Below are 11,009 nucleotides of genomic sequence, written 5' to 3'. Positions count from 1 at the left end.
TCAGGCAAGTTCAAATGGCACCTTTTGCATGTCCTCTTCCTTGGGCCGTGGAGTGGACTCAAGTGTGTAGAAGAGGTCACTATTCTGGAATTCAGGACTTATGGTGCTTTCCATCCCCTTCCTCCTTGGGATGAGGATAAACAGACCACAACATCCAACAGTGAGGTTGCTGGAGTGGATCCAAATCAGGTGCAGACTCCTAGGCCAGCAAAACTGGTTGTACTTTTATCACTTCCTGTCCCTCAGTTGTCGACACAGATAAGATTGGTAACAAGAGTACCATTGTCCAGGTATACACCAAAGCCTTAGAGGCTGACAGACTCTGAGGGACTTTGCCCTGGCACTGATGCTATCAGCACCAGGGGAAGCTACAGTACCAAGGGCTCAAATGATAAAGTCTTGAATGGCACACAGGAAGCCAGTGGTGGGGTCAGTGAAGAAGACAAGACAGAGGACCTGGATCTTACTGAACCTTGGTGCCTGAAGGCTCAGCACCAAAGACACCATTATGGATGGAAAACATTGATATCAAAAAGAAAAGGTCCACTGACATTAATGCCAAAGTATGCAGGCATGCTTTCTGCTCTGAAAAAACAGTACCAGAACAGGCCCTAAGAAAGAGTAGAAGACAAAGTAAGCAAGGATCATTTTATAACCACCGTGGAAACAGGGGGCAAACAGATGATGCCCACCTTCATTATTGTCCCAGTCTAGATAAGGGTACTTCAAGACCGCTTTGGTGCATTTTTTATAGGGTCATGGAAGCCGGCCCTAAGTAAAACCCCTGACCAAAACTAATCCTGGAAGAAAAAAGTTCAGCTACTTGGGGGGGAGGGGGAGCTATCTATAACCCTGCCCTTCTAATCTCAATTGTTCTCCTCCTAGGTCAGGCTTCACTTAAAATGTTTGTTGCTCCTCTCGGAGTGTTCCAGAATGAAAGTTGCAATAAACGTCATACACTATACGAGTGGTCCACTCCAAAGTACATAATACAACATTCATATGTATCCAGGGTTAAGAATTTTGTGGCCACACCTTCAACACGTATTGAAACCAGGGGTCTTTTCTAGTTCTGTTACATAAACAAAGACAAAAACAAAAATACACTACCAAACACCAGTCTCCTAAAATGTAATAAAACTAAAAAAGAAAGTTCTACAACTTCTGTCTGCATTAGATAATTCTAACAGCTCACTTAAGTGGCAGCTGGATGGAATTTTCCCCCCCTTCATCGACAGTGTAATAATTAATTACAAGACTACCTTACCTAGCACTAAACTCTCCTACCAAAAGAGAGAGAGAGAGAAATTGTAGTACTTATCTGCAGAAGATAATTATCAAAAGCTACTGCCTTGAAAGCACCCTGGCAACCTCATCCACAATAAGATCTTCTGGAGAAGTGTGTGTGTGTGCGGTTAGGGTGCATTAAGGAAGGAGTTACAGCTTGGAAGAGCTACATGCAGCTACCAGTCCAGAAGCAGGGCACAAAGGCAGAACCTGAAACAGGCGCATGAGATCAGTGCTCCATCCTTGCTAACAAATTTAAATAAATCGGAAGTAGAAAGAGTGGGTCAGGTAAGACCTTTAGTCATCTGCCTGATTACATGCCAAATGGCAACAGATAACTGAATTCAAATAGTGTAAGATGTCCTGCAAAAGTTACTTACTCAAAGTAATTTACAAACCAGAGATTACTGATATGGACAACAAATATAATCAAGTAAAGCCAAATGATCTCATTCAATCTAAATCCTGTATTACAGGCCTCCTTATATATGTAAGCAAGTCAGCCACAGCTAGACAAAAAGGCAGGCACAGTGAATAGTTTTAGATTTAATTTTGGGGAATCTGCATTTACCTACTAATAAACTATTTCAGGTAGAAATCTATAAATGCATTTTATGAGTAAGCACTCTAACTTGGAGAGATTTTTTTGGTCTCACTTTTTTCTTACAAGTACTGACCCACCCTCCAGTTCCCCATCCATGCTGGGTCTGCCAGCTAATTCCTTGCCCCCCCCCCCTTCATGAAAACATATTCTAGTAAGGCTGGGTCCATTCATGTATCTTACACAAAGGGAGCTCAGCACACAAACAACCATCAGTTTCCTTAGTATGGCCTACCCAGTTTCCCCCACTACCCTCATAGCAACATGGTCTGGTCCAGGGTGGGCATGCAAAGTCAGAAAGTGGAGTATCACCCCACCTCTGCAGCAGCTCACAGCCAGGCCCACTGCCAACCCACTGACCACACCTCCTCTAGCGACAGACTTGGCCTCCGCCAGAAATAGTCGCCAAGAAACGTCCATGTACCATTGTGCCCCCAGGATGGGCACACCCATCCCTCCCTGCCACTCCATCGGTCACGCAAGTTGTTAAAATCGAACCTAGGTTGCCCGAGCAGTAGACAGGGTCTTATCCCTCTATGCCCTAGAGTGGCTAACTTGCAGAAATGTATAAATATTGCTTACTCGGCTTTATAATATTTGTACAGTCTGCCAACATGTGTGCACATTTCTGTGCAGTATAAACTGAATAGTACAGTCGCAAGTAAATGCAGCATAACAACAGATGTTCTGAGATCACTGTTGCAGAAGCCTAAGCTGTGTGGGGTCCTACCCTACTGCAACCAAGAAGCTTTTCAAAACTAAGGGAACCTTCCACATGCTCTGTCAGAAGCTTGATGGCAGCTGCATATAAAAAGAGGGTGAGAACAAACTCACCACTTTCTTGCCCAAGGATGGAGACAACAGCCCTGAAAAAAAGGGAAATTATATGCAAACAGGGAAAGTAAAGCTACTGCAACAGTAATCTATTAGAACATCTGCTGCCATGGAAAGTTCACTTGCACAAATGTATTCTGTTCAACATTAGAACACTGCTGTGTATCTTAAGTTATATAGGTAGAATACCACAGAGTAACAATGAGGGAGGAATTTAAAGAATCTAGGAGCCCTTAGAAAATGGTCCTTGCATAGGCTGTTCTGGGACTGGGAAAGGAGCTTACATTGCCTTATAAAAAGGTATGTACAGAGGACCAAGTGGCTTCCTTTCCAGAACGCCATCAAAAGCCAAAACCCTAATGGAATGGATCCTAATCCTGCTGGGAAGCAGCTTATTATGGTGAGAATAATATCAGGCAACCATCAGTTCTACTTTCCTCATTCCTTCATAGGGGGCAGCAAGTCTAGCCAGTATCTGAGCTGCCAGCGGACATCCAGTGACTAAATATTTTTCACTCCTTTCTTTTTTGGGATCAGGGCAAAATACAAATTAACAGACAAACCACTTTCGGCATAAGTGGGGTACGTTTTCAAAGAAACCCTTTGCTACTTAAGTTGCTTATTGAAAAAAGGTAAGTTTTTATTTGCCTTAAAAAGGAAGGCTACAAGAGATTTGAGTTACCTCTTGCACTGACTTTTTCCTCTCAAATCAAACCACAAGTATCTCAGCTACAGAAGGGCCAAACAGAACTTCCTTGATTAGAAGAGCCTTTAAAATTTCAGTTTTAACATTATCAGGAATATTTTGAGACCATAACAAAAGCAGACTTTCTCATAAATTACCCAGAAGCAGCAGCTACGAAGACAGTATCTGCAGCACCATAAGAACATTTTAAAGCATGTTTAAAATTACATGAGGAGATACTAAACAGGCATTCAAATAACTGTTCACCTCAGAAGAGGGAAGTTTTAAAGTCAGCTTTTGCATGTTCTCAAAAGTAAAACTCGTACATGCCTGATATTTTAAAATTCTGAATGTTAAAGTGGCAGAAGGGTACACTTTCTTCCCAAACTTGCCAAAAGCGTTCCCATCCTTGTCAAAAGGGAATGAAGTTAGTATTAACAATTTGACTAACCGACACCGCTTTACGGAAATCACTGCAGGATCTGCTTTAGGGTTAACAAGCAAGCACTTGCGTGTCTGGGGTACCCTATAAAAATCGTCAAAAGTGTCATGTAATCTGCAAGCTGTGAGAAAAAACATTATCTAAAGCAGATAAAACAGGAGAAAAATTTGTTGATCAGGGAATATCAGACTATAAGAAATCCTATCCAACTATAAGAAATCAAATTTTCTAAGCAATGTGGATTTCACTTTTGTTTCTTTTTTAATGGGGATTTAATTTTGATCCCAGTGAAAACCCCTTTATTTTTCCTGAAACCTTTTCTAAAATAAAAGGTCTACTGGAAGGAAATCTAAAGCAGAACTTTCCTCAGAATCTTCTGGTGAAGAAGAAAAATAAGACATTCAACCTCCAAATCTTGCTCTTCTGACTTGAAATGTAGAGTCAGAAAGTGTGAAGACACCCTATTCCTTTCTTTGCAGCAGAAGCAATGTTAGTAGAAATAACTCCTTAGCAAATCCCTGTAAATCTTCCCTGTACATGGAAATCAAGAGAAGCCATATTTTAACCTCATTCTTTCCTTTTTCAAGAAGATTCCCTGGAAAAGGACCAATTCAAAGCAGGCACCTTCTCCCCTGACCCAAGCTCCTTATACCAGTTAGTAGGTAAAACACCTGCCATTTCCCCAAAGACCAAAATGAGTAGTTTTCCTTTGCTCAGAGGAGCAATCCTAAAGCTGCAGTGGGTGTGTCTATCCCCAGACTCTTAGTGACTGTAGGTACTACACCAATGGGACTGAAGGATAAAGATGAATGATCTCAGAAGCCAAATTGGACATATGCAGTCACCCATCAGTGGCTGAGGCACATATGGAGCCAGCCTGACACCCAAGTATTTCCCAACAGCTTCTGTATTCTTGTGAACAGGTGAAGAACACAGAGGTCAGTAACTGCTCTATAGGTTGAGCAGAGTATGAAGCACTGGAGATGGGGAGGAGAAACTGGAGGAGTTTGGAAGGTCTTAAAACAAAAAAAGCAGGTTTAGGTAAGAAAGACAACTGACAGTCTTGTACAATCATTAAGGCAAAGTTATTGACACTGATTCTGAAAGAGAAGCCTTGTAACTGACATAAAAAACTTTCTGAAACTAAACCAGTTGGAAAATATATCTTTTCAGTTTAGAAAGAAACATGATGGATAATAAACTCTCCTTGCTGACTAGACTTATTGCTCCATAACAACAGTTGATGCTACACAAACTAAACAGTTAACAGGCTGCTTAGCTTTGTACTCTCAGAAAGGCAGTACCTTACATCACTTTCACCAAATATTCAGACAGTCCCCCCCCCACACTTAAAAAACACAAGGATGGAAGCCATTTGCTTCCACCAGACTCTGCATAATTTATTAGTGTTAACCTTCAAGCCAGCCTGTCTTATGGATTCATACATGGTCTGCGTTTAGACAAGAGATAGTCCCAGTACTCAGAATGAATGACACCACCATCCAAGTATGCAATAGTATATCATGAGTGGGATTTAAATATTTTATCCATCAGCCTCTGAAAGGCAGCTGGGGCTCCATGTAGGCCAAATGTCAACACTGTGTATTAAAGTAGGCAATCAGGGATTGCAAAAACTGTTGTTTCTGTGGCAAAATGGTCAAGTGTCAGCTGTCAGCATTCCTTTACCAATTCTAGTATCAATTATCTGGCTTTTTCAAAGTTCATATTAACTCATCAAATTTGGTAAAAGGAAAGCTATCAAATTAATGCTGTTTAGTTTTCTGAAGCCATTATAGAATCTAATACTCCATCAGGTTTTGGGACTGGCAGTGCTGAGCAGTTCCAATCTGTGACTTATTGCTCTTAACAGTTTGAGCATCTTTTGATCATCTCCAACTGATTTTGTGACCGATGATCAGCAAGCGCTAAGGATGGTCTCTGCATTATGTACTATTATATTAGTTCTCCCATCTATCTCACAGCACAATTTAATTTCTTAAAAATTCTCCCATCTCTTATTTTGGTTTAGACATGGATTCCTCAACCTGCACTCCAGGTAGAGAATCCCTAATCTTGTAGAAGCTTCAGCTTGTAAGCTCATTAATGTGATGTGCTCAACCTTTCTCTTTCCGGACTGCCTAACCTTATAGTTCACTGCATTTATTCTATCACCTCAAATTCCCCTTATATGACCATAAATGTGTTTTCCATGGAGACTAGCAACACTTGCACACAGTCTCCATGATTATAGCTCTCCAAGTCAGACATTAAATGGCCTATTGCATGCCCTGTGCTGCTTGGATGCTCTCTCATTTCAGGCATTAGCAGCTTTCATCTTCCCTACAAATTATGAGTTATGCACTTACCATAAACCTGGGATCTATGCTGTCCGCTTTCATTCTTCCTCACGAGTGGGTCACAGATCCAACTCAGCCACATTTCTACAGACTAGGCTCCAAGTCTCGAGCTCCTCCCTCTTCCCATAATGCTCTACCCTTTGCCCAGCCTTCTCAGACTGAGTTTGCTGCCAAATGTTTACATAGGAAAGAGAGAACTACTACACAAGGACAGAACAAAAGGAATCAGGGGCTCAAACCAGGAACAAAGGTTCCCAATAATTCCTGAGATCTGCTAGGAGCCACAAGGAGAGGAACAGCTGGGAGGGAAGGTGAGGAAGAATGAAAGTGGACAACACAGATACCAAGTTATGGTAAGTACATAACTTAATAAATATGTTGTCCCTTTCATTCTTCCTCATGATTGGATCAGAATCCCCAGCTACTAACAGCCCTTGGGTGGTCTCAAGGAAGCATATGCCGGTACACAGCAGAACCAAAGGAAGTCCAGCTTCTGGAAACAATGTCCAATTTGTAAGGAGGCACAAAAGTATGAGCGGTACTTACGTATTATCGCAACCACATTTTCGCGGTTGCGGAAATAGATTACTTCAGGTGAGAGGAGGGCATGCAACACTGTAAAGTGTTATTGGCAGTCCTTATTGCAGATGAAAATGTGTGTATTACCTTCAGGAAGATCAGTAATTTAAAACATCCTCTTCCTGAGTTGCGTCGCTTTGTCATGACTGGTATCATACGCACCAAATTTTGCAGGTAGTAAAAAGGGTGTAAGAGCAAGTTTAAGAAAGTGTCCCTTTTTGTGTGGGTCAGATTTAACAAATGGGAGTCATTATTAAAGAAACGCAGAGCACAAGGGATGACAGACTTCACGAAAAGTAACTGTTCCGACTCATCAAGTAGTGCTGTCAGTAAATAACGGTGTGCATTTCTTTTCAGACTTGGCTCCTTCAAAGACAGCACCCCAAGGAAAGCGTGTGTGGCTCTTACTTTGCCATTGCATGCTTCCTTGCCTGTTCTCTATTACTGTTGGCATGTTAAATTAGATTTCTGCCATCTGACTTGTGGTCAGCCTTGCTTAAGGTAGACAGTAAAGGTGAAAGGAGAAACAAAACCGGGAAGAATGCTGGCAGGTAATGGCAGCACTGCTACATCGCATAAGATGACATTGTGTAACTGGCAATACAAAGTACCTGTGTATGTGTACAGCTTATTGTGCTACTGATAGTTAAGCAAAGTGACAGTAGAAAACACTTTGAGGATATTTTCTGAGTCTTAAATGCCCTTGTTTCACTTGTAGTATGTGAATTTCATGACCATAAAAATGTGGTTGCGATAATAAGCAAGTACCGTATGAGCTTTAGACCAGATGGCTGCAACACAAACATCAAAGTTCTGGAAGAAAAGGCAGATGACGCAGCCATAGATCTAGCTGAGTGGGCTTTAGGAGGATGGGATAATTGAAGCCTACTTCTGGAATAAATAGTAGCAATGCAATCTGTGATCCATTTAGCAAGAGTACCTTTCGAAACTGCTTGGCCTAGATGATTGGCTGACAAGGATACAAATAACTGACCAGTCTTTCTAAACTGTTTTATCCTATGAAGGTAAAACATAGCTGACTATGAACATCTAAAAGGTGTAACTGTTCTCCTTTGTTAAAAAATTGGGAAAGAAGACTGGCAATTGGATGGACTGATTCATGTTAACCTCAGTGGTCACTTTAGGCATAAAAGGAAGGACTGGTATGAAGGGATACTCTATCTTTATGAGAAATAATGTAAAATAGTTTGGTAGACAGAGCCTGAAGTTCAGAAATCCTTTTGGCTGATGTGACTGCCACCACAAAAAGACAGTTTTCTAATAAGAAATTTCAAGTCACAGTCACTGGATGGTTCAAAATGTTTTCGAGTTGGGCTTTGGATGATGATGCTGAGATCCCATGGAGAAAAAGGCTCTTTAATCGGGGATCGGAGCAGAAAAATACCTTTCATAAAGGTTTTACATAAACTAAAAACTGGAAATAGCAGCCAAATGAAGATGAATAGCAGAAAAACTAGCGCCCTCCCGAAAAAGAGAGGCTAGAAGTGACATGGGAGCTGAAAAAGGATCTATGTTCTCCTTGGATGCCCAATAAGCAAACCTCTTCCACTTGATTCTATAAGCCCTTTTGGTAGGGGGTTTCTGGGAGGCCAACACAGTATCTCGGAACAGGGTAAGTAAGCTCGGGCTTCTGTACAATTACTGGAACTGTAAAAAAACAAGCGGTCAGTTTGAGGGTGCACAGATGACAACCTTCCGATGGGTGAAAGAGGAGATCCTGTCTGGGTTCCACTATCCACAGAGGATATTTCAGATGAAACGAGACAAAGTGGAAACAAATCTGATGAGTCCAATAGGGGGAAATAATAAGTTATGTACTCACCATAATGTTCCATCTGAGTAGGTGACTTCATTTGTCTACAACCTTTGGGTATTGGATCCGATCTCGGATCCGAACCGGCAACTTATTTCATAGCTTAGAGATCTGAGCTCCTAGCTCCTCCCCTTACCCATAATACCCTGCCAACCCTGACTGACCTTAGATCAAGTTTGCCCGTATACAAAAAGCCGAAGGCTAAATACATCCCGAAGGATACCATAGAAGGACATACAGGAACAAGAAAATTCTGAGGGCCAGGGGGAAGGAGGGGGGGATGGTTGCAGACAAATGAAGTCACCTACTCAGATGGAACGTTATGGTGAGTACATAACTTCTTAATCTGAAGTAGGTACTTCATTTATCAGCAACCTTTGGGACAGAATCCCCAGCTACCTGAATCTTGGGTGGCCATCATGGAAGGATGTTCCGGAGCACTGCAGATCCAAAGGACGCTCTCCCTCTGGAGATAATGTCCAGCTTATAATGGTTGATAAAGGTATGAGATGAGGCCCAAGTGGCCGCGGAACAAATATCATCCAGTGAAACTCTAGACCTAAAGGCTGCAGAGGTAGATATAAACGAGTAGAGTGCGCACGAATTCCCTGAGGTGCAGGCCTCACAGAAGTTTCATAGGCCAAGAGAATACACTGTGAGATCCATCGTGATAAAGTGATCTTAGAGACAGATTTACCTAGGTTAAATTTGGAAAAAGAAATGAACAACTGGTCGGACTGCCTATGACCAGCAGTCCTGTGAATGTAGAAGCGCAGTTGTCTATGCACATCTAAGGAATGGAGTTTGTATTCTCCCTTGTTCTGATACTTAGGGAAGAAAACTGGTAGGTTAATGGACTGATTGATATTAGCCTCTGAAGCCACCTTGGGAAGAAAAGAAGGACTGGTCCTGAGGTACACTCTCTATCCTGATGAAAGGCCAAGTACAGGGGTTTCACACACAGGGCCTGAAGCTCGGAAACTCTTTTCGCCAAAGTAAAAGCGACTAGGAACGCCGTTTTCCAAGAGAGGTACTTAAGATCGACCAAGGCAGCCGGTTCAAAAGGGGGAGCTGTCAAGGCCTGTAAAACTAGAGCCAAATCCCAAGGGGGTACAATTTCCCTGACAGAAGGTCTGAGCAAGAAAGTACCCTTGAGAAAGGTCTTCCACAATTTTGCTGTAATCAAGGGGCCCGATTCATGCCCCACATGGTAATCAGAAATAGCTGCTAGTTGAACCTTGACCGTAGAGCAGCTAGCCCCCTGATGGAACAGACCTGTAAGGAACTCCAACACAGATGGTAACGGGGCTGTGAAGGGATCTAAATTATTATTCTCCTCCCAGATGGAGAAGCGTTTCCACTTACTACAATAGACTTTCCTAGTGGAAGGTTTATGTGCTGCTATGAGAATGGCTTTAACTGGTGAAGAGATTCCGGGAGTCCTGACTAGGAGTGGAACTGGAGCAGCCAAGCTGTCAACTTGAGGTTGTCCAGATTCGGGATCGGGAGGTGTAGGGGATGAGATAGTCGATCCGGGAGGGGATCTAGAATCCAAGGTGGATTCACCAGACGAGACCACAGGTAAGGGAACTATGTTTGACAAGGCCAGAATGGGGCAATGAGGATCATCCTGCTCCCCAACCGACTGGATTTCTGTATGAGTTTCAGCATCAGGGGCAGAGGAGGGTAGGCATAAAGTAGACCGGGGGGCCAAGCATGCACCAGAGTCTCTCTCGGGGATTCCCCGACGGGGGGAATTAGAGCGAAGTAGCTGTTGCATTTCGTGTTCGAGGGAGAGGCAAAGAGATTGCAACAGGGTTGCCCCCACATGGCAAAAATCTGCTTTGCTACCTGGGGATTGAGAGACCACTCGTAAGGGGAAAGGATGGTGCGGCTGAGTCTGTCCGCCAGTATGTTGGACCGTCCCGGAATGTACGTTGCAACAAGAAAGCGGTTGGTAGAAATCACCCATTCCCACACTCTCATAGCCTCTCGACAAAGAGGATAGGAACTGGTTCCCCCCTGTTTGTTGATGTACCAGACCACTGACATGTTGTCCATCTGTATCGCAATAGTCCCTACCGGAAGAAGGTTCTGTAGTGCTCGCAACGCCAATAGCACCGCCCTCATCTCCAGGACACTGATATGCAAGGAGGTCTCTGTGTTGTTCCACGTGTCTTGGACCGTCTTGCCTGCGCAATGCCCCCCCCCCCCCCGAGGCGAGAGGCGTCCGTGATCACCGTGGCGAGGGGAGGAGGCGTGGAGAAAAGACATCCCATATGGAGATCCGGAGATTGGAGCCACCATAAGAGAGCCGTCCTGCTGATGGAAATAGGATGGCCTAGGGGGTAACCTTGAAAAGACCATTGGACTTGAAGGGTCCATTGCAG

Source organism: Protopterus annectens, chromosome 13.part0 (assembly GCF_019279795.1).
Source record: "Protopterus annectens isolate FY-2018-M chromosome 13.part0, PAN1.0, whole genome shotgun sequence".
NCBI classification, from domain to species: Eukaryota; Metazoa; Chordata; order Ceratodontiformes; family Protopteridae; genus Protopterus; species Protopterus annectens.
This window is presented reverse-complemented; position numbering follows the sequence as displayed.